Consider the following 6,000-nt stretch of genomic DNA (forward strand, 5'->3'; position numbering starts at 1 on the left):
ATTTGAAGAATCGTGAATCATTGCCGAAGTGGATGCATTGTGATGATTTAAAAAAAATAAAATTTAAACAAGAAATAGTGCTTGTTTAAATTCGTCTGTGCCGAGTCTTATATACAAGATTCACCAAATTATACTTTAAAATAAAAATTTAAAAAAAAATTTCACAATTTTTTTTTAATTTTTTTTTTAAATTTTTTTTCTCCAATTTTTTTTTCTGAAAAAATTTTTTAAATTTTTTTCTCAAAATTGTTTAAAAATTGATTAAATAAAAAAAAAAAAATTTGTGGTGTTAAAAAATTTGGTTTAAAAAATATATTCCTGATTTCGAGCCATTGTAGGTCCGACTTACTATGGCGTTATATACGCAAAGGACTTTGAAATATATATTGTTATTGACTATATTAATAACTTAGTAATCCAGATATAGATCAAAAATAGGCCAAAAATTTTATGTCTCAGCCATTTGTGGTCCGATTTTCTCGATTTTAAATAGCAACTGAACCGGGACTATAGAGGATATACTGATGTATGTAAGTTATTTGGGGGCTACGGAAAGTTGATTTCAAAATACAGACGGACATGGCCATATCGACTCCGCTATCTATAAGGAAAACATTGTTTGGATAAAAATATGTCAAAACATCAAGATATTCGAGGTTTTGAAAAATACTAAGATAATTATTGAAAACAATTTTTGGTGAAAAAAACTTATTGTAAAAAGAAAATTTTTTGATTAAAAAAAAACTATAATGAAAAAAAATTGTGAACATTTGGTGAAAAAGTGGAAAAATAATTTTGGTGAAAAATAAATCTATAAATCGGTTGTTCAAACATTCGACTTTTTGCTTGAAAAAGTCGAAAAGTCTAAATCGACATTTTGGTCAGAAAAAAAAGTCAAACACGAAAAATATTAGCGTACAAATTTGGTATACTTGCATTTTTTTCTAGTGTATAAAGAAATAAATAAATATATTTTTATAAAATAATGCTTTCTCTTTACACAAAATTCATCCAATATTTTTTTTATAAAAACTATAGTTTTTAGACATATCGTACATAATCGAATTGCAGAAACTTTAAGAATAGTGTTGATTATAAACATACCATTGAAAAAAGTCGTAAAGTCGACTTTTCAAAAATTTAATAAGTCAAAGTTCAAAAAGTGGACTTTTTAAAAATCGAAAACTCGACTTATTATTTCAACTACATAACCTTAATGTAGTCATGATTTTTTGCTTAAATTTCAGGCATTTGTGGCCGTTTTTCTAGATCTTAAATAGCAACTGAACCAGGACTATAGCCGACATATTGATGCAATCAATAAAGTTTGTAAGTTATTTGGAGGCTTCGGAAAATTTATTTCAACAGACCGATGGACATGGCTATATCCACGATCCGCAATATATATGGGCATTTCCACAGAAAGCTCTGTTTATTGTACTGTTGTAACCAACCAGCAGAGACCTGCGCCGAACGCCTAAGTGTCGGACCTAGCCGAGCCACTAGGTCGTGAAATATTAAAACATTATGACAATATGACATGAAAGGATACCTTGTGAATCCACCAAATGTAGTTCCAGCTAATTTGATTTGTTACCATGAGAAAATTGAACTGAAAACTGATAATATTGGGAGTAGTATGACTTAAAAATGCGAGATTTTTTCAAATTTTTAACTTTTATTTTGAAGCATTTGTACAATATAAATTTTTTTCCCATCTTTCTAGCCATGGATTCCGATCTAAAAGAACTGCTCTTCTTTTGAGGCCAAGAACGAATACTATCGGATACTCTGTCCTAATGTGAACCGTATCCCAAAGAGTGTGTTCTGCATCGATCGAAACAAATATTAGTCGGACGGGGCAAGGTCTGGACTATAGCGGCGGATGAGACAAAAATTTTAACAGGTATTGCAACATGTGGCCGAGTGTTGTCATGATGGAATATTATGGTTTCAAGTCTGGCCGCATATTCTGGGCGATTTTCGGCCAATGCTTGCTTCAAACGAATCAGTTGCATTCGGGACCGGTTCCCTGTGATGGTCTGGTCAGATTTAAGCAGCTCATAATAGATAGAACCCTTTTACTCCCTCAAAATACATAACATTATCTTATCAGCATGGATATTTGGCTTTGGTATAGATTCAGCTGATTGGCCTGGCTTCACATACGATCTCTTATGCTTCGGGTTATCACAATGGATCCCTTTCTTATCGCAAGTAATGATTAGGTGCAAAAATGTATCAATTTACCCTCGTACACAAATAAATCCATTTCATTTCCACTACAAAAACAAACTACAGGAAGTTAATTGCAGTCCTTAAGAATATACAAAAACAACCAAAAACGAGAACCCAGAACGAACATCACTTGTCAAAAATAATCAACAAAAAAAAAACCAAAAATAAAATGAAACCATCTAAAGAAAATAAATGAGCAAAACTACCAAAATATCAACAGCAACAAAAAAAATAAATTAACAACAACATTACTACATAAAATACTTGATGACTATGAAATAACTACCAGCAATAAGTTGACTCGACCGACTACTATGTACTGTGGCACATCCTACATACCTACTTACTTTCCTATATACAACAAACACACATTCATACTCTTAATATACAACAGTTTTCTTATAGACTGCTGCTGCCTGCGTACGACAACGAGACACTACACAAATCAACAACAAATTCATAATTTTTACTTCTTTAACTTAAAACAAAAACAAAAGTAAATAAGAAAGAGATAACCTAGCTTAAATAACTAGGATTGGTAGAGCCTTAACAGCCAATAGCAAACAAGCATATAAAGAGCGAAAGAGATAACACAATAGAGGGAGGAGAAAAACCAGCATACTCCATTTATTGTTTTTTTCTCATCCATACATACTTCCTTTTAATTTTAACAACAACAAACAACCGTTTTTCAATGAATTGAAATCAACTATACAAGTGTGTGTTTGTTTTTTTTTGTTGTTTATATAAAAGAGAGTGTGTTTACATTAAAGTACATTTTTTTCTTTCATTTGATTTTTCTTTAATTTTTCAGTTGCCATTTTGTTTGTTTTTGTTGTTTTGCTACGAATTACAATTGTTTTCGGTGTGTAGTGATGCATTACTTTAGCGCTTGATTGATTTTTGTAGTTTTTATTTTTTCATTCGATTTTGCCTCAATTTTATTATGCCCGTGTGTTGTGTTAAGTTTCTTCTTGCTGGCTATTTAGGTGTGGTTAGTTTTGGCTGACTACTGTGTTCTCAACTACTAATTCAAATTCTATTGTTTTTCGTTTGTATACCTACCTACGAGTGATTTTAGTAAATTTTATTGCAATAATGGCTAGCAAAAAGAAAAAACAATTTGCAATTCATCATTTAGATTTAACTGATTAAATTTACGTAAATGTTAAACAAAATTTATTTCAATGGCCATTAATAGTCTGAACGCATAAAATAAATCTAATGTTAAACAGAAATGAAGAAAAATTTACTGAATTTTAAATACAGAATGTTAAAGTTATTGAAGGATGTCGGTATGAGAAAGAAAAAATATTTAAAATTTACAAATAAATTAATCACAAAACTTACTGAGAGTTCTTCTGTGGAAAGAAAATTTAATCAAAAATATTTTTTATGGAAATCATTCATAAACTATTTTGAGAACTAAGATGGGAGGGTGAGAGTTTGGATCTAATTCGGAAACAGGACGGACAAATTATTTTAAAAATTGTGTTAGTTTTTAAATATTTTTTACATTCTTATCCGTTCTTATCTCTTTTAAATCTTTAATTTCAGGATTGAAAATATTTTCATTGGTTTGAATTTTATAGGCAGTTCCAAATTTTACTATGTTAGTTTAACTTTGTATCCATTTAGTGGACATGTGGGAAAGAAAAGTACATCTGCAGTTTATATCATAAGAAAAAAAAATGTTGTGTATTTTTGAAAAGTGTGCCAACCTATAAATTCAAAAAATTAATTTAGAAATGGTTAAGTCTATTTTTTTTCTCTTCAAATTTTTTTTTTTTTTAATAAATCTGCTCGATTGAGCATATTTTCTTGGATATGAGGAAAGAACTATAACAGTCAGTGATAAAAAGTTACAAAATTAAAAAAAAGTTAACATAACTTTCTGGTCATGGATTGAAGATCTTGAAATTTCGTTAAAAATTTCAATATTTCTAACAAACAATGTGAAATTCCACAATTTTTCATGTCAAATTTCACTATTAATCATAAAAAGTTATATAACCAATTTTTAAACAAAAAGTTAAAAAAAATGTAAATAATTTAGTTCTTTTTTATACCTGACTGAAAAATTCACCATCTCTAACCAGGCTGTCACTCCCAATATTTATCATTTAAGAATAAGACAAATTTAAATAATTTTGTTATTTTTTAGCGCAAAATTAAATATTGTTCATCATTTTCTTTAGCTAACTATGAACAATTTTACTATAAATCTGTAAAAAAAACTTGTATTGATAAAATTGTATCAACAATGCTTTGAAAAAGATTAATTATTTTGTTATTTGTTGTTCCAAACAGTAAAATTTTTAAACTTTATCTTTAAAAATTTTACCATTTTCAAAATACACATCTGCTCAAAATAATAGATACACCAAAATTTATTTTTTAAAAACGAAAAAAAATAATGGTATATTGTAAAATTATAAAAAAAATTCAGTCGATTTTTATTTATAGTTAAAAGGAGAGTAAAAAACAAAATATTTCATAATTAATAATAATTATTATAAAGTAAATTAAATTTCTTAAATTTCGAAAAATTTGGTGCTCATAATAATAGATACATTTTTAAAAATTCTTATTAAACAAAAGCTAATAAATTTTATCTTAAAAAAATTAGTTTATTATTAAAGTAAAGCTAGTATCCAGTATATCCACCTTTGTTTTGTAAAACTTTCTCCACTCTTCTGGGCATACTGGATATCAAGTTCTGACACTTCTCCAATGGAATCTCGTACCATATTTTTTGCGTTTTCTCCCATAAATCGTCTTTATTTTTGAAAACTTCCTTCGAAAGCCTTATCTTTAATTCACTCCACAAGTTTTCTATTGGGTTTAAATCAGGGGATTGGCTGGGCCAGCTTAAAACAGCTACGTTATTCTCCAAGAACCAGTTTTTAACTAATCTTGAACTATGTTTTGGGTCGTTGTCCTGCTGGAATGTCCATATTAATGGCATATTTTCCGATGCATATGGAAGCATTACGTTTTCCAATATGTCTCTATACCCACTAGCATTCATGGTATCTTCTATTCGGAATATCGGACCAACACCATTCCATGAAAAGCAACCCCAAACCATTATGTTTCCCCCGCCATGTTTTACCGTCTTTTTTGTAAATTTAACGTGGAATTCTTTTCCTTTTGGTCGGCGTACATTTCTTTGGCAGTCGTTTCCAAACAAATTTATTTTTGTTTCGTCGCTCCATAAAATATTTCTCCATTTTTTTTCGCCTTCACACCCGGACCATTGTAAGTGCTCTTTAGCAAATTCTAATCTTGTCTTGATATTTTTTTGGCGCATTAGTGGCACTTTTCTGGCAATTCTTCCCGGCAATTTAGCTTGTAAAAGACGACGACGAACTGTTTGTGGACTGATTTCGTTACATAGCTCCGCAGAAATAGCTTTCGATGATATGAAAGGGTCTTTTTTAACCATAAGGACGATCCGCCTATCTGTTTCTGGACTGGTTTTCTTTGGTATACCGCGAGTTTCTCTTTTTTGTTTTTTAGATAAAGCATTTTGGACAAAATGTAAAGATCTTCCTATGCTCTTTGCTATTTCCCGTAATGATTTTCCTTGATTTCTCATCGTTTGAACAATTTTTTTCTCATCTTCGGTACAATGATGATTTCGTCCCATTTTCTTCAAAAGAGTCCTATTTTTTATAAAATTGTTGCTAAAATTTAAATTATACTTACTGTTTCACGTAAATAGGAACAAAAAATTGCACAAAAAAAAAATTGTATATA

The sequence above is a fragment of the Calliphora vicina genome, chromosome 3 (assembly GCF_958450345.1).
Source record: "Calliphora vicina chromosome 3, idCalVici1.1, whole genome shotgun sequence".
NCBI lineage: Eukaryota > Metazoa > Arthropoda > Insecta > Diptera > Calliphoridae > Calliphora > Calliphora vicina.